The 19168-nt window shown below is 43.8% G+C and overlaps 1 protein-coding gene across 3 annotated transcripts in view; it reads right to left on the bottom strand.

Moving 5' to 3' along the window:
• Nucleotides 1-19168, bottom strand: part of NELFCD (negative elongation factor complex member C/D) — a 1198759-nt gene that overhangs the window by 876883 nt on the left and 302708 nt on the right. The window lies entirely within an intron of this gene.

Genomic DNA, 19168 nt, shown 5'->3' with positions numbered 1-19168 from the left:
ATATATACATACATACATACAATATATCGCTTAGGGTCACCCCCCCCCCCCCATCAACCTTCACTTTGTCTATAATGAAAAACAGGAACTTTTTTTAAATTCCTGTATTGTGCACTGTGCATATACAAGGAACTGACAGACTTTTTCTTCCTAATGTCCCGGACATGTTCTGAGATCTTTCTTTTAATTTTCTAACAGTTTTGCCGACATAAAACTAGAAATGGAGATCAGAGAGGTTGAATGGCAAAAATAATTAAATGCCCACAAAAGCTCAGGGATCAATGACTACATATCAATTAAGCCCATTCTAAAGAGAAGGGCAACATGATACTAATAACAACTATGCCACCTAGTGATACAAATTGGATGTTACAACTTTTCAAGGTGTTCATTCTGTATGTATACATTTTAGTAGTGTTTTTATTACAATATGGTAAGAGAGTTGTGCAGAGTCTGTGATGGTTTTTCATTTTTCATTAATCATTAATCACCAGTTGGATAGTAAATTTTATGTATATACTGCCGTTGGATGAGATTTTAAGAATGCAATTTTAGGGGGTGTTTTCTCAGGATAGGATGGCATGCTGCATGGGAAATAAATGATGCATGTTTAACACATTGACTCTGAAAAAGCCCTATAAGGGGTGAAAGCACTTAGTCCACGTGTTTTTTTTTATCTACTTTTATTTGTTTTTATTGCGACTAAAGTTGTATCACTGCTTCATAGCTGAGCAGGTATTTGCTTTTCTTCATTTTGCAACCTACAGCAATTTATTAGAAACCTCTGCAGTTTCTCTAAGATCATCAAGAGGCTCCAGCATGTGCCTTACATAGACCGACTAAAGTCCCTGTCACTATACTCCGTATTGTATAGACTTCTTGGGGGAGACTTGCACCTGGCCTACAGAGTAATCCAAGACTCAAACCTAATGAACTTACTGCAGATCCATAAATCAAATGGCTATCCATTCCAGTGATGTAAATATTGCCTGCGACTTGAATAGGACATGCTGGAGAGACAGATTTATCTCCCAGAGACTGCCGCGTTTTTGGAACAGGTTATCAATTCATGTGAAACAGAGAACTTCTATGACACTGTTCAAGAGGAACCTGGATGAGTGGATGGTGCACCGTCAATTCTTACCATGGACTGAGCCCACAACCCTTCTAGACATGTGCAGTCATCATTAAATGCAGTTTTCGGTACTGACTAGCATTTCTATGGTATTTCATCGGGATGAAAAAGATAAAATTACCTCCAGGTCGATAGCCTAGTAATCGACTACAATCCTATGGTCCTAAGGGGAGAGTCACTAATTTTAAAAGAATAGAGATTGGAGGGGTGTAAGCACTCAGCATTCTTGTTTTGTGGAATGTAGTGGGACAGCACACCAATTTAAACAGTTTGAGGGGAGTGACTTTACCAAATGATAACTTTGTGCTGACTGACAGCCAATGAAAGAGGAGAGAGCAAAGGAATTATGTGCTCAAATTAACATAAGAAGTAGATAACTAGAGAGAGAATTTAAGAACACAGCAGCAGAATTTGGGAAATCTGATTGCTGCGACTCGAGACGCACTGTTTTTGTTTCTTTCCAAGTTTACTATACGAGATGGAAAACAGAATACAATAAAAATACATCGCAAAACAGAAAATTCAAGAAGAAATACAAGGAAAACAATTAAGAAGTTACATACTTACCATAACGTTCCATGTTTGTAGCCCATCTCGCCTACATTCTTGCTGGATGGGCTCGGAGCCGAACCTCGGGCTCCAACTCGGTCGATACTAAAACTCAAGAGTTTTTACTAGCTCAAGGCTATCCTCTATCCCATGGTGCACCACGGCAATTCCCCAGATCTTGTTTGCAAGAAAGTAACTAAATACATAATAGTGATTATACTATCAGTTGTGTAGACTTACCATAAATGTAGATGTTAGAGTGTATTCACTGTTGCAGTCATTACATTTGGGTTATCTGCTTGCAGGTAGCCCTCAGTCGGCCTGATTAACAAAATCTTGGGTCTTGCGTCAGTTGCTGTCCCTTCTTCCATGACGTCAGGTCATCAGGGGGTATAAAACATGCAGCCAACGCCATTACATCAATTTTTCATGCCCCAGATGTCAGGTGCCCCCCTAATGGGGAGCAACTAAATAAAGTACAATGATATACCTCCAACAAAAAAGCAAATACACCAAAAAGGCTTTTAAGCATAGTAAAAGGAAAGTAGAGGTATATCCAAAAGAAGTTAGGGGGCTGGAGGGAGGGTAACCAGGACTGCAACAGTGAATACACTCGAACATCTACATTTATGGTAAGTGTATACAACTGTACTATGTTCTTCATGTTTCACTGTTGCAGTCATTACATTTGGGTAGATTTCCAAAGCTATGGTTGGGAGGAGAAATTTAGATAGCATTAGGACCAGCTATAAGGCCCTGCAAGACTGCAATGGCAAAGACAGCTCTGGAATTAGAGAAAATTGGCAAATGCTAATGCTTGGTGAAAGTACGTACAGAATTCCAGGTAGCAGCTTCTAGGATGTCCCTGGTAGGGACACCTCTGAGAAAGACTGCAGAGTTAGATGCAGTCCTGGTGGAGTGAGGTCTGATCCCCTGGGGGATAGCTTTCCATGGTGCTTATAGCACAAATGAATGCAATGGCCTCTCAGTTCAGAAATGCTTTGCTTTGAAATAGCCTTCACCTCTGACCCTGCAGCAAATGCCACCAGTTGTTCAGATTTCCTTTGAGGTTTAGTCCTGTTCAAGCAAGAATCCAAGTTGTCTGTGCAAATCTAAGGAATGCAGGATCTGTTCCCCTTTGTTCTGTGGATTGGGAAAAAAGATTGGCAAATGAATGGACTAATTAAGAGCCACACTGGATACCACCTTGGGCATGAAGGATGGATTGGTTCTGAGGGACACCCTGTCCGCATGAAAGATTATGAAAGGCTCCACTGCCATAAGGGTCTGTAATTCATATACCCTTCTAGCTGAAGTGATTGCTAAAAGGAAAGCTGTTTTCCAAGAAAGAAATTAAGTCTGCAGTAACAGCTGGCTCGAAAGGAGGTAGAGAGTTTCTCCAAAATAAAGTTAAGGTCCCAGGCTGGGGTTGGTAGTCTCAAATGTTTGGCCCCTCTGAGGAACTGCTTGAGCAGTGGGATGAGAGAAGAGGGGAGGTTCTGTATTATAATGAGCTGAAATGGCTGAGGCGTGGATTTTAATGGAGAAGAAAGACAGGCCCTTGTGAAGCATCTCAGTTAAGTACTGTAAAATCTGAGGTAAATTGGGCGCTGCTGTGCTCATCCCTTGAAATTGGTTCCAGGCACAGAATCTTTTCCATTTTTCAGCATAAGATTTTCTGGTACTAGGCCTCCTTGCCTCAAATGATATCCATCACAGGTTTACTAAGAGATGGTAAAGGAGAGATTATGTAATTAGCCAGGCTGCAAGGTTCATTGTTAGAAGCTGAGGGTGCTGAATCTGGTTCTCCTGCTGAGACAACAGGGAAGAAGTCTGAGGCAGGTGCCATGGGGAAAATTGTGCCACACTGTGCAGGAGGGGGTACCAGTGTTGGCGTGGCCAGTCTGGAGCAATCAAAATCATCCTTGGTTTGTCCTGTTTGATTTTTAGTAGTACTTTGGAGAGCAGAGGCAGAGGGGGGAAGGCATAGACTGATAGGTTTTTCCAGCTGAAGGACAGAGCATCCACTTTCCAGGATTCTTTGTGGGGAGTCCTTGTGCAAAATCTGTCCAATTGGTAGTTCTGGGGAGAGGCAAACAGGCCTATATCTGGGCTCCCCCATTTTGCTTGTCAACATGTAGAAAATCCTTGGTTCCAGTTTCCACTCGTGTGGGTCCATGAGGTTTCTGCTTAGTCCATCTGCCAGTTTATTTAATTTTCCTGGCAGGAATTGAGCTTGTAGGTGCACTTGGTAGCTCAAGGCTGTGGTACACAATGCCATGACTAGTCTACAGAGGGGGTAAGAATGTGTACCCCCTTGCTTGTTTATGTACCACATAACAGTGGTGGTCTTTACCATAAGTTGTCCTGGAAGAATGTGGTCCTTGAAGGCTGTCAGAGCATTCTGTACAGCTAACATTTCTTTTTGACTGATATGCAGGTGCATTTGACTTGGGTTCCATTTGCCCTTAATGCACCTCCCTGCCAGGTAAGCCCCCCATGCATAGTCTGATGAGTCTGTTAGGGTTTGGGCGGCAGGGGGTGGTGTGAAATGTAGTCCCTTGTTTTGGTGGCAGGCCTCTGCCCACCAAAGGAATTCTAGGCGTAGGTAAGGTATTTGTACAAAGGCCAGATTATTCAAAATATGTCCTGGCTTTCTGCCTGAATTAAACAATCGTCCAGGTATGGGTATATTTGAATATTTCTTTGCCTGCAAAATGCAATAACTGGAGCTAGGCACTTTGTGAATACCCTGGGCGCAGTAGGTAAGACAAAGGGCAGTGGAGAGAACTGACAGTGCACGTAGCCTGCTTTGAAGCGTAGGTATCTTCTGCAAGAGTCCCTGATTGGGATGTGCAGGTATGCTTCTTTTAAATCTTTTAAATCTAGTGTTGCCAACCAGGCATCTTTGCCTAGCATAGAAAGTAACTGGTGAAGAGTCAGCATTTAGAATTTTGGAATCTCCAGAAAAGGTGCTTAGAGTAGACAGGTCCAGGATAGGACGCCATGAATGGTCTTTTCTGGGTACCAGGAAAAGTATATTTATTTTATTTATTTTTATTTGTTTATTTTACATTTGTTTACCGGGCTAGTCCAACTGGATACATGTCCATTTTCAGTAGAGGCCCGGGGAGTTAGGCTCCAAGCTAGGACAATGAAATTAACACAATAACATCTAAGGATAACATGAGTTAGTTAAAAACTATTAACAGTATGTATAACAGGTTATCACAGTAAAATGTACAGTGCACAATACAGGCATAACAAAGGATGCAAGTACAATCTAAATTTACAGTGCAGAATACAGGCATAATAAAGTAATGTAAATACAATCAAGGTAGTCAAGAGATAATTAGTAACAATTTAAAAAGGAAGGAGTTGCTTTTAATGAGTAGACTGGTTAGGAAGAGTAGAGTATATAGAGACACTTAGACTAGTCAGGTTTAGAGCATGGGCATAACTAGTGTGTATTGAGGAATACTTTCAATTTGTTTTTGAAACAGGATAGTGAGGGAAGTGTGGAGAGTTCATTTGGAAGGAGGTTCCAGACTTTTCCAACTATATTAGAAAAAAGGGAGTCAACAGCTTTATTGTTTTAGTAGTATGTACTAGAAGTTTCTGAGAAGACCTTAAGGATTCCAGGTTTTTATAGGGAGTGATTAGTGTGGAGAGAATAGGTGTTTTGGAAGGTTTGTGAAGTGTGTTGTGGGCTACAGTTAGCAGATGGAATTTAGATTTTGTAGTTCAAGCAATCCTAGCTGCTTTAAATTGAGGCAGTGATGGGTTCTAAATGGGTTTCTTGTTGCAAATCTGGCAGTATTATTGTAGGACATTTCCAATTTACTAAGATTATTTTTAGATAGGGCATACCTTCGTTGAAGGTTGTGTGTCAGGGCTGGTAACTCGACACGTAAAAATCAACTACCAATCACTAGCGGACCGGAGTTCCGCTGTGACGACCCCTAACTAACAAAAGCACTCAGGTCACTCCAAGGCAAGTACAAATATGACTCAGTCATTGTCCATGCTTGGTGTGAATGACCTGAGACGTACCTCCCTGGACTACATGAAAAGAGACAGAGGAGCTCTCTGAGCATGTAGCCCAGGCCGGTATGACCCTGATCTTGAGTAGCATCTTACCCTCACCAAGAATAATGCCACAATATGAAGACAAGCTGATCACTTTCAACAATTGGCTTAAGTATTGGTGTCATTCAAAGGGGATCCAATGCCTGTCAGCCTGGGATGACATGCTCGACAAGCCACGATGCTTCGCTAGGGACGGCTTGCACCTGTCACCCCTGGGCTTTCGGATATTGGCAAATGCTCTTGCTACCCCCATAGTGCCTTTTTTAGGCAAGGCTCAAAAAACAAACCCACCTCCATAGGTATCACCAGGGTTAAGAAACTAAAGAGTAATGCTACTCAACGCCAGAAGTCTAAACCTCAAGATGCACGCACTCAAAACTCTCCTTAGCATGGAGAACATCGATATCTGTGCAGTAACAGAAACCTGGTTCAAGGCTCCCGAGAGCACCCCAGCAGTACCAGGTTATACCTCATACCATGCTTTTCGGCCCCAAAACTTGAACCGAACCACAAAAGGAGGGGGAGTATCAATATTCGTCAAAGATACCAACACCTCCAGGTTGATGGCACAGCACGAAGCATCAGAGACTATCCATGTGCAACTAACAGTAGGTAAAAAGTACAGTTTTGTACCTACCATAAATGTAGATGCCCGATAGATATGCAACTGCAATCCTTACATATGGGTTGTCCTGCCTCAGGCAGCCCTTCGGTCGGCCGGATTCCAAAGTCTGGGTCCGGCGTCGGCTGATGTCGGCTCCTACCTGACGTCAGAGCGGCCAGGGTATAAAAGCATCAGCTGCCGCCATCTTCTTCAGTGTTTCTTGCCCCAGATGCCAGGTGCCCTCCAAGGAAGGCTAAATTTAGAGAATGGATAAAAAATCCAGACATGCACAACAGTAATAAACAGATACACCATAACAGATATCCCAAGCTAATTTGAGAAAGGGGGAGTGGACCCAAAAAAGAGAGAACAACAGAGGGGTAGGAGGGAGGGAAAACCTGACTGCAGTTGCATATCTATCGGACTTCTACATTTATGGTAGGTACAAAACTGTACTATGTCCTTCAAGAATGCAACTGCAGTCCTTACATATGGGTTGAATACCATAGCCAAGCTGGGGGTGGTAGGATCTAAGATAAGGATGGTGTAGCTAAAATGCCCTGCAGGACTGCCGAAGCAAAGCCTGCTCGGGATCTGGAATATAAAGGCAGGTTGTAATGCTTGGAAAATGTATGCACGGAGCTCCATGTAGCAGCTTCTAGAATGTCCTTTGTAGCCACCCCTCTTAGAAAAGCTGTGGAGGTGGCTGCAGCTCTGGTGGTGTGTGGCCTGATATTGGCTGGCACACCTTTTCCATGGAAAGAATAGCAGAAACTGATGCAGTTTCTAATCCATTTTGAAATTGTTTGCTTGGAAATTGCCTTTCCTTGTACTCCAGCTGCGTAGGCTACAAATAGTTGGTCTGACTTTCTGTTGGCCTTTGTTCTGTCCAAGTAGTAGCGCAATTGTCTGTGTATGTCCAAAGTGTGCAGAAGCTTTTCTCCTTTATTTTGAGGATTGGGAAAGAAAGTAGGCAGGTGAATTGCTTGATTTAGAGAAACCCTGGATATCACCTTTGGCATGAATGAAGGATTGGTTCTTAAAGAGACTCTGTCCTGATGGAAAATGAGAAATGGAGGTACTGCCATGAGGGCCTGTATCTCAGAGACTCTTCTTGCTGAAGTAATTGCCAGCAGGAAAACTGTTTTCCAGGAGAGAAATTGCAATTCTGAAGATGCTGCTGGCTCAAAAGGTGGAAGGGTTAATTTTTCCAAGACGAAGTTGAGGTCCCACGCAGGCACTGGTGGTTTCCTTGGAGGTTTGATATTCTTTATCCCTCTTAGAAACTGTCTTAGCAAAGGATGTGAAAACACAGGTGGATCACAGCTGTATTCTGCTGAAATTGCTGAAGCGTGTATTTTTATGGAAGAATATGAAAGGCCATCGTGAAGCATTTCTGCCAAGTATTCTAGTATCTGTGGGATGCTCATTACTGATGCATCCTGACCCCTGTTGGCATTCCAGATGTTGAATCTCTTCTATTTGGCTGAATAAGTTTTTCTGGTGGAAGGCCTGCGTGCTTCCAGTAAGATCTTTTGAACTTTTTTGGAGAGAGATAGAGAGATGGGGAGAAATCATGGAACCCTCCAAGCTGTCAGTTGCAATGTTAGCAAGTTGGGATGAACAGTCCTGTAATTGTGCTGAGTTATAAGCAGAGGCCATTGAGGCAGGGGCCACGGCTTCGTGCGAGGTTATGCTGGATACCAGTGCTGCCTCGGCCAGTCTGGAGCTATCAAAATGCCCTTCGGTTGTTCTGCTTTGATCTTCAGTAACACCTTGGTCATTAATGGTAGAGGTGGGAATGCATAGATTGTTAGAGAATTCCAGCTGAAGGAGAGAGCATCCATTCTCTAGGCTTGAGGATGGTGTGTCCTTGAGCAAAACTTCTTCAGATGATGATTGAGGTGTGAGGCAAAGAGATCTATGTCCGGCCTTCCCCATGCAGGAGTTATTTGTGAAAAAATGTCTGGATGCAACATCCATTCGTGCGGATCCATAATGTTTCTGCTTAGATAGTCCGCCAGAACATTGTCCTTGCCTGGAACAAACTGGGATTGCAACTGTATGTTCAGTTTCAGGGACTTTTCCCAAAGAGTCATTGTTAGTCTGCAGAGGGGGTAGGAATGGGTGCCTCCCTGTTTGTTTATGTACCACATAGCATTGGTGTTGTCTGTCCTTATTAACAGATGACCTTGCTGAAGAAGTTTTCCGAAGGCCTCGACTGCATGAATCACTGCCAACATCTCTTTTTGATTGATGTGCAGATGCAATTCCTGGGGAGCCCATTGCCCTTGAATGCATCTGCCCTCCATGTGCGCCCCCCATCCATGATCTGAGGTGTCTGTTGTAATGGTTTGGCTTGCTTGAGGTTTGCTGAAGGACATGCCTTTGTTTAGCAGGCTTGCTTTTGTAGACATGGAATGAGTGGAATAGCTGCTTCTAAGTTGTGGCTGTGTTGAGACCATAAACTTTTTAGGTACCATTGTAGTTTTCTCATGTGTAGTCTTGCCAGTGGAATCAGGAGTAAACTGGTTCTTGTTTTTCTTTTGTGAGGAAAACCATTTGTGAATCTGTGTCCAGTTTGGCTCCTAGAAAAATTATTTGTTGGGATGGCAGTAGTCTTGATTTTTGAATGTTGACTGTGTATCCCCAAAGCCTGCAGTAGATGAATGACATAGTCCAAGTTTCTTATCAAGGCTTGATTGCTGTCCGCTTGAATAAGGCAGTCGTCCAGGTAAGGGTATATTTGTATCCCCTGGAGTCTGCAGTGCGCAAATACTGATGCCAGGCATTTCGTGAATACTCTGGGCGCAGTAGATAAGCCAAAAGGCAATGCTGAGAATTGATAATGCTCTGGCCCTGCAAGAAATCTGAGGTATCTTCTGCAGCTGTGTCTGAATGGGACATGCAGGTATGCCTCCTTGAGGTCCAGAGTAACCAGCCAAGACCCCTTGCCCAGCATGGGAAGTCGTTGCTGTAACGTCAGCATTTAGAATCTTGGCACAATGAGAAAAGTGTTTAGAGCGGACAAGTTTAGTATAGGTCTCCATTGCTTTTCTTTTCTTGGAACAAGGAACAGTTGAGTAGAATCCCTGGCCTTGTTCCTGAGGAGGAACCTTTTCTATTGCTTTGATTTGTAGTAGCTTTGAAACTTGTAAGAGTGCCTCTGCCCTTTGATTGTGTGGCAGGTTTGGCATGCCTTGTCTTGCTGGTAAGGTATGGAAGTGGAACCTGTAACCTTTGTCTATTATGTCCAAAATCCATTTGTCCTTTGTAAAAACGTGCCAATTTTTTGAACATAAGGATAATTTTCCGCCTAAAGGTGCTTCTCTTTGAGCCTTGGTCGGCGGTGTCAAAGTCAAGTCATTGTGGTTGTACTTGTGGAGCAGCAGAAGTCCCTGCGCCACTTCTCTGATTTGTTGGTTGCCATTGGCGGCCCCTGTTGGAGCCTCGGTATTGCCCTCTACCTCGAGCATGCCTGTTTTTTTCCCCTTTGGAACTTGTCAGTGTCTGGAAAGGACCAATTCTTTGAAGGCCAATTCCTGCTGAACCTTGGTGGCTGAACCTGGAGGAAATCTTTGACTGTTTGTACTGATTTAGCCTTTTCCTCTATTGATTTCAACACACCCTGTGCATTAGCACCAAATAGCTTATCTTTTTTCAGAGGTGCATCTAGAAGCTTTATTTTAACATGATCTGGCAATGTCTGTTCTTTCAACCAAGCATGTCTACATATGACGGCCCCTGTCATAGCTGACCTACATGAAGCTTCCAATGCATCATAACCACACTGAAGAAAATGATTGCTAACCTGCTGAGTATTATGTACCAAATCCTGCAAGGCCTTTCTATCTAAAGGCTCAGGAGAGGCTAATTTTTTTCTGTAAATCATCCATCAAGAAATCCTGATACTGAAACGTATGAAAAAGACAGTTAAGTGCCCTCATGGCAAGGGTGGATGAAGTATAAACTTTTTTACCCCACCTCTCCAGGGACCTAGATTCCCTGTCTGCGGGCAAAGGATTTCTGGCCGTGGTGGTGGCCACTCCTTTGGGCCCCTGAGAAATAGTGTCTAGATCAACAGTGTGCGCCTTAAAGAGATGTTTATGAGTTTCAGGAACCCTGTAATATCTGTCCGGCTTGACCGGAGCAGGGGGGAGAGAGAGAATCAGGAGAAGTACTGGAGTCTGAGAACACGTCATCCAATACATCTAACAGTGGGGGTATAGCTAAAGGCCTGTGCTGCGGTAACTTAAGGAAAGTCCGAAGCCTTTTCCTGGAGTCGGAGAAATCCTGGCCCTGCCACTGAAAATGCTCTCTCATGGAGTGGAGAATCTCCCCGAAAGAAATATCCTCAGGAGGAGAGGCAGAGGGAATGGATTCATCAGCATCCGAATCCTCGTAGGCCGGGAAGGATTCTTCCTGGGAATCTGAATGGTCTGACTCACCAGAGGCCTCTTCTGAGGAAAGAGTATCCACCTGCTCAATCCTAGGCCTTTTGTCTGAAGGCAGCCGAGAACCTCTGTCTGGATGAGCCTGAGAGCCCCTGATTAAAGAAATTAGATCTGCAGCTAAAGTCATGATCTGTTTATCAGAAGTTGAACCCTGTGGAAAAGATTTAGGAGGGTGAGACTTAGCCAGGCTGGCAGCCTTAGCACGTGTGTAGGCCTTAATGGACATAGGCACAGGAGGCCTTGCTGCCCCACGTGCTGGAGTAACTTTGTCCACCGGTATGGTGTCAGGCAAATCTTGGTCTTCGGTTTCAGGGGGAAAATAAACAACCGGCACCGGGGTAGCCTCCGGTACGGAAGTGAGCGGTAAAACGGTGTTGGCCAGGAGCGGTTGAATTACTGCCTCCGAAGAGACCGATGCACTCGTGGTAGGCTTTAGCGTGGTGTCGTTGGAAGTCGCGGGCCGTGGATGTCGGTCCCGGTCCTTCCGTTTTTTGGAAGTATGTGCTGTCGGTAGTTCCGACGGCATGATATAGGAGTAATTTTCTCCAAAAATGTCTACAGCAAATTCTGCCCGGCGCCTAAGTGTGCGCTTATTGAAGCAAGCACAGGCAGCACAGGCAGAGAAGTCGTGGTCTGGGCCGAGGCAGGGAAGGCAGTAAGAATGGAAGTCCTTATGAGGTATTTGTTTACCACAAGACAAGCAATTATTAACTTTTGCAGTTTTATCTGACATCGGCTGAGGCAAGAAAAGGTTCCCCAACGGGGTACTTAGCTTTTTGATGACTTCTGTCTGTATCTGAAAACACAGGAGCTGGCCGACCGGCACTTGCGAACTGCTTCTGCTTAGGGTACCGCGCGGCAAGAAAGACTGAAGAAGATGGCGGCGGCTGATGCTTTTATACCCTGGCCGCTCTGATGTCAGGTAGGAGCTGACATCAGCCGACGCCGGACCCAGACTTTGGAATCCGGCCGACCGAAGGGCTGCCTGAGGCAGGACAACCCATATGTAAGGACTGCAGTTGCATTCTTGAAGGACATCTGCCTTCCAGTTTATAGCCTGCTACAGACCACCCTCCCAAACCCAGGAACCCCACTCGGCCTTCCTGAGAACACTGGAAAATATGAAGGTCTCTCCAAACACCATTATATTAGGCGACTTCAACTACCCAAACATAGACTGGGAGTATTACTCTAGCTCTAACACCCTAGCCCAAAGGTTCCTAGAATTTATAAACTCAAATGCTATGGAACAACTTGTTACCACTCCCACAAGAGGGGAAAACATACTGGACCTGATCACCACCAACATGGGGACTCTCTGCTCCAGACCAGAAGTGTATCCCTCACTGGTAAGATCAGACCATAAACTAATCTCACTGGATATTCACATCCCGACCCCACCCCCTGCCCAGAAAACCACAGTGAAAAACTTCTCTAAAGCAAATTTCATACTCGTCAAAACCGAGGTGGAATCCTTCAAAGCCCCCGGGCCTGTGGAAAATACAGCCCAGACCGCAGAATCCTTTATAAACGCATTCTATGAACACCTTCAGGAATGCATGGATCATGCAATCCCAAATAAAACTAAGACCCAATCCTCCAAAGGCAGACGTCTGGTCTGGTGGACCCCAGCCATAAACAAACACAATAGAAGGAGGAAGCTACTACATGATAGAGCAAAATCCCAAAAAGGGAAGGCATCTCTGATCAGTATTAGCAAAAAACTATGGGCACTCATAAAATCGTCTAAGGCCAGCTTAGAGATAAAAATTGCACAGGACACCAAGGATAATCACAAGGCTTTCTTTAGTTATGTTAGGAACCTGCGTGGGAATTCCCAGATATGCTCAGAATTAGTCCAAAATGACAAAAAATACACTGAACCCACAGACATTGCCAACATCCTAGCTGACAGGTTCAGCGCAAACTTCTCCCCCGCCTCCCCACCAAAAGGGCAAATATCTATCCCAGCAGAGTGTTGCCACCCTGACATCTCAGATGCTCAGGTAAGAGCCGCCCTCCCCAAAGCAAAAAACACAGCATCAATGGGACCAGACGGTGTCCCGGGCTGCGTCCTACATGAACTCCAAGAAGTGCTAAACCCAAACATAAAACTACTGTTCAATCTCAGCCTTACTACAGGATATGTACCCAAAGAGTGGCGTACAGCAACAGTGGTGCCTCAACGGGTCCTGGAAACTATCGCCCCATAAGCCTGACTAGCTTGGTCTGCAAAGCTATGCAAAGGATCATCATGGACCTCATAAATAAAGATATTGGGGACCTACAGACACTGGATCCTACCCAGTTCGCCTTTGTTAAGGGTAGATCCTGCCTCTTAAACTTGGTCAATTTCTTTGAAACAGTCACCAAGGCCATTGACGAGGGGGAAGATGGTCCACACAGCCTACCAGGTCCTCGCAAAAGCCTTCGATACAATACCCCACTCGGGCATTATAGATAAGCTCACCAGCTTAAATATAAACCCCCTCTGTCACTAGATGGGTTGCAAACTGACTCAAGGACAGAACCCACATGGTTAGAATTGCTGGAGCCATGTCAGACTCCAAACCAGTTACAAGTGGTGTCCCACAAGGCTGAGTCCTGGGACCTCACTTGTTCGGTATATATTTCTCGGAGGTACAGGCCAACACGGAAGGACTGTGGCTGACCAAGTTCGCAGATAACTGCAAACTGGGCGCCGTATACGACTCTCCAGCCGACACAAGCATCCTCCAAAAGGGCCTCATAGAAACAGACAACTGGTGCCAGAGCCATGGCCTCAAGCTAAACGCCAAAAAGTGTATAGTCATCCCCTTTGGCAAAAACAAAGTGCCCACAAATTACCACATAGGTGGTAAACCATTAAGTACGGAAGAAGTAATTAGGGACCTGGGGACCCAAGTTGATAGCAATCTCTCATTTGACAACCATGTGGCCAAAGTGGTTAGAAAAACATTTTATATAGCCCACCTAATCATGAAGGGATTCACATCTAGATCAGGGGAGGTCATCGTGCCTCTTTACTCATCCCTCATCAGGCCCATAATTTAGTACAATGCCCCTTTTGGGATGTACCTTACCAGACACCTGCAGCAACTGGAAAGACCCCAAAAGTACCTCACCAAGAGGATCAAAGGGCTCAAACAGATGCCATATGCTGTTCGGTTAAAGAAACTCCAGCTCTACTCAGTGGCATACCGCCTGCTCAGAGGTGATCTGTGCCTAACGTATAAAGCCATGTCCAACCCGGAATTAATGGACATGCTGCACCTCAGAAAATCCAAATTCCATCGAGCTATGCGCTTGAGAGACTTGAACCTCAGCACTGAAATAAATAGGGCATGCTGGAGGGACAGATTCATAACCCAGAGGCTCCCTTCACTCTGGAATAAAATCCCAGTCCAGGTTAGGCAGAGTCCCTCATTGACTCTCTTCAAGAGGAATCTTGATGAGTGGATGGGAGATCGTAGGTTTACCCCGGGCATCACTTCTGTGTCACTGTTAGACAGAGGCACAGTATACTAACCTCGAAAAAGGGCATAGCAAAATTAATTTAAAATGGGTGGCGAAAGCCAAACACACTCTGGCTAGGCTTATAAATGCCCTAGGGCAGATAGCCTAGTATGAACCTATGAACCTAACCAGGGAAAGCCGAAAGACACAAACATTTTTAGATAGGTTAGTAAAAACAGGTGAGGCATAAAGAAGAGAAGAGATTAGATGTGTGTGTGCTATTGTGGTTCGAGCTGAAGGTAGGAGAAAGGATTTTATCCTGAAGAGACAGCCTAGCTTTTTGTTGACCGTTTTTATAGTACTGTTAATATGGATGTCAAAGTTCAGATTACTATCAATGGTGACTCCTAATAGTTTGGTGGATGGTTCAGGGGATATAATGGTTTTATTGGTAGAGTTAACTGAGAAATCCAAAGGAGGGGATTTCTTAGTAGGAGAGAAAAGGAGGAGTTTAATCTTTGTGGGGTTTATGAGAAGGCATCTGTGTGTGAACCACTGCTCAACTGTGTTAAATACTTGCTGAGTAAGATAGAGAAGTTCAGAAGGGGAGGGGGCTGAGCTTATCAGTGTAGAGTCATCCGCATACCATATGCATGTAGCTTGGGGGATGGCAAGGTGGAGGTCATTGATGAATATGGAAAAAAGTAGAGGTCCAAGGATGGACCCCTGAGGGACTCCGAGGTTGGCGGGTGGATGAGTAGAGAGAGACTTTTGCCATAGTACAGCCTGTTGTATTTTATCTGGGTAGGACTGGAACCACTTTATGGAGGATGTATCAAGTGACAAAGATTTCAGTATAGTGATGAGAATTTGGTGATTTACCATGTCAAAAGCTTTAGACAGGTCAATGAATAGGGCAGAAGAGAGTTTGTTAAGGTTGCGGTTGTTGTTGATACAATCCGTAAAGGAAAGAAGGGCAGTAGTAGTGCTATGTGAGGGTCTAAAACCATGTTGACAGTTGGCTAGTAGGTTATTATGTATTAGATGGTCAAGTAATTGTCTGTGAATGCATTTTTCCATGATCTTTGCCAGAGGTGAGAGGAGGGCAATGGAGCGGTAATTGAAGAGTTCAGTGGATTGACCTCCTTTGTGGAGGGGGATAATATGGGATATTTTCCATAAACTGGGGATATAACTTTCAGTAATAGTTCTATTGATCAGGATAGAAATGGGATAGGCAATAGCTTTGGCGGATTGTTGTAGGAATTCAGCAGGTAGTTGGTCTGCTGAGGGGAAGCAAGGTTTCAGTTTTTGTAGAAGGGTTAGAATATATGATGTTGGGACAGGTTGAAAATGAAAAGAAGGGGGTAAGGTTGATTTTTTGGAAGGTACAGTGAAATTGTTAGGTGACAGTTGACTAGCTAATGTTTGTATAGCATCAGTAAAAAAGGTGTTAAAAGCATTAGCTATATTCACTGGTGTTTTGTGTTCAGTATTTTGAGGGTTTGTAGTAGTGGATTGCCCTGGGTGGAGTAGTTGGTTGATACTAGACCAACATTTCTGTGGTTTGTTTTTACTGGCTTGTTGGGGTTGGAGGTAGTAGTTTTTTTGTCAGATATTACAGCTTTCTTAGTTTCATTTCTTAGCTGTCTAAATGTTTGTTGGTCTAAAGGGTTTTTTGTTTTCCTCCATTTTGCCCAATGTTTGTTTCTAACTGGTTTTATGTTTGGTTTCCTTAGAAAGCCAGGGAGCATGTTTGGTTTTAGTTCTAACTAGTCTGGTTGAGGATGGCAAGGAAGTTGGAGTTAAAGTAACTAACGGCTTCATCTAAAGGTAGGTTTTGTAGGGGTGACCAGTTGCATGCTCTTAAATCCACCTGGAAAAGTTCAGGGTTAAAGTAATTTTTAGACCGGATGTTTTTAATGGATGTTGGGGAGGGAAAGTTGATTTTTTGTCTGATGATATAGGTAAGAGAGTGGTCACTTAAATCATCAGAGAGGGTTCCGGAGTCATAGATGTGAGGATGATGGTTAATGAGGATCCAGTCTAGTAAGGTTGATTTCTTGTTAGATTTATTTGCCCTGGTGGGGGAGGTAATGGTTTGGGAATACCCATTTAGGTTAATATGGTTTGAGGGGAGGCTGCTGCAGAAGCAGTTCCAGTCAATATTTGTGTCACCTAGAATAATGGTTTCTTGAGACAGGTTTTGGGAAAGCCAGCAAAGTATATTTTCCATGGTTGCTATGTTATTACCAGGAGGTAGATATATACAGATGACATAGATGGATTTGGAATCGTTAAGTTTGGAGATAAGAATTTCTGCATTGGAGTCTATAGGTGGTTTGCAGTTGAGTAGTTAATTGTAAGCTAGGTTTATATAGGATAGCAACCCCTCCACCTTTCTTAGATGTTCGGTCTAGTCTTAGGATATTATATCCAAGTAGGATGATTTCATTGTCTTTGGTTGAAGGTTTTAGCCAAGTTTCTGTTAAGCAGAGAATATCAAAGGAATAGATTTCAGTTAGAGCTTGGAGTCGAGTTACTTTGTTATTTATACTGCGTATGTTAAGATGAGCAATTAAGAGGGAGTTGTATGGTCTAGAAAGGGCTTGGGTAGGTGGTTCTTTGAGGTAGAGGAGAGAGATGGGAGTTGTTGGGGGGCCTGGGTTAGGGTGGATGTCACCATCCTTTATAGAGAGTAACAGGCTTAGATAGTATGGGTTTTTGAATCTGCTGTATAGAGACAGATATTTTTTTTGGGTTAGATTGTTGTACTTTGTGTGTAGAGTTCTATGATATTTAGGAAGTGTGTAATTAGATGAGGATGTTATATTAGCGTGAATAAAAAGTAAAGGTGAGTATGGAGAGTTGGTTTCTTTTTTGGGATAGTTTCGGTTTGGGTCTAGTGGGTTCTCAAATGAGGTGAAAAGATGAGTAAGGATTAAGGGAGGTAATAGTGAGAGTGTGAATAAGAATGTGACAGGATGGGATGAATTGAGTATTCATTATTTGGATAGATATTGGTTCTTTGTAGGTAGAAGATAGAAATATATTGGGTGGAGATGAGAGAGTGAGTAGGGTATGGTGAGATATGAGTAGAGTAGTGAGAGGGTAATATTTGTGGAGTTGGGTAATAGGAAAGTTTGTAGGGAGAAAAGATAGAGGGAAGAGGGAAGAGTGATTGAGAAGAGGAAATAGTGTGATCACAAGGTATTAGAGAGTACAGGTGAGAGGAAAGAGGTGCGGTTAGAAGGTAATGGAAAGAGGAAGGGGTGTGGTTGGAGTGCAACAGGAAGAGGTGTGGTTAAGGAAGTATAAAGGTAGGATCCCTGGGGTGGGTGAGAATTGGGGGTAGGGAGGAGAGCGGAGTGAGCTGGCAGGGCGAACGGAGCGGGTAGAAACAGATACTGAAGCAGTTAATGAAAAACAATCAGCTAGGCTAGTTCTGGTGATGGAATGGAAAATAATACGGGCTAGAAAGTGTCTGTAGTCTGTATATGTGCAGGGGAAAGGGGAAAAAAAAGAAAAGAAAAGGGAGAGAGGACTGGGGAGGTATCAGTGGACAGTAAAATAGAAGGAAAAAGCAAAAGAGGTGGCTAATAGCCCTTCAGGGACTACTGAATTTAAGAAATAGGTGTAAGGAGTTGATAAAGAGAAAAAGGGTAAGAGTAGAAAAAGTCTGGAATTAGGGTGCCATCTAGTGGGCAAGTCTAGTATAGCTAGTTAGATTGAGAGGGAAGAACAATGGTAGACTACAGATTGGAAAGTGGGAATAAAACGAAAAAAACAAGGGGGGGATCTATACAGGTGGGAGGGAAGTGATAGTGAAAGGTTATGTAGAAGGGGAAGCAAGGGCTGCTGGCTGTCCTAGCTCAGGCCTGGGTATGACATGTAAAATTTGGTACAGTCAATAGAAAGTCTTTGTTGGAATTATTCAGCAGACATACTTTACTGTTTTCTTGTATCTAGTAAAATCCTTATCCCTTTTCCTCTTCTGGTACCAGTTGAATAGCCCCCATGCTTGATAGAGAAAGTACTTGCTTTTGGGCCTCTGCCCACTGATGTGGGGGTAGGTCTGGCCACCCACTTGGTGTTGGCAACATGTGGAAGTGAAATCTGTATCCCTGGGACACTATTTAAAACCCATTTATCCTGGGTAATAAGTTCCCAGTTCTTTGCATGAACAGCAATCTTTCCCCCCAAAGGGGCAGTCACTTGATAAGTGCTAGGAATTTTTAAAAGAAAGTCATTGAGATAGTTTACCATAGGGGGGAATCTTATTACTCCCAGATTTGGAAGTGGAGCCCCCCCCCCCCCCCCCACTGCTTAGTCCTGTGTCTCCCCTGGGACCGAAACCTGGGGTTTTTGCTATGTCTGGGTTTGGCTTGAGAAGACCTGGAAGGGGCTGGAAAAGACGAATTCTTAGAGGGCCAGTGCCTACTAAATCTAGGAGGCTGAACTTTTAAGAAATCTAACAGTTTGCATAGATTTAGCTTTATCTTCCATCTTTTTAAGAACTTCCTCAGTCTTGTTGCCAAACAGGCGGTCCTGATTTAAGAGAGCATCTAACAATTTAGCTTTAACATGATAGGGCAAAGATTGCTCCTTTAGCCAAGCATGCCTTCTGAGCACAGACCCAGTAACAGCAGCCCTGCAACAGACCTCTAATGAATCAAAACCATATTGCAAAGTATGTTTTCCAACTTGTTCAGCAGAATGCATTAAATCCTGTAATTCTTTATTTTCCACACAGTCAGGAATCAGCATCATTTTCTGTTTAAGCAATCCAATAACATGTTGCTGATACTTTAACATATGAAACTGGCAGTTTAAAACCCTAATGGCCAAGGTTGCAGAAGTGTAAACCTTCTTACCCCATCT

Source organism: Protopterus annectens, chromosome 12.part0, assembly GCF_019279795.1.
Source record: "Protopterus annectens isolate FY-2018-M chromosome 12.part0, PAN1.0, whole genome shotgun sequence".
Taxonomy (NCBI): Eukaryota; Metazoa; Chordata; order Ceratodontiformes; family Protopteridae; genus Protopterus; species Protopterus annectens.
Note: the sequence above shows the minus strand (reverse complement) of the source record. Positions and strands in the feature narration are given on the sequence as shown.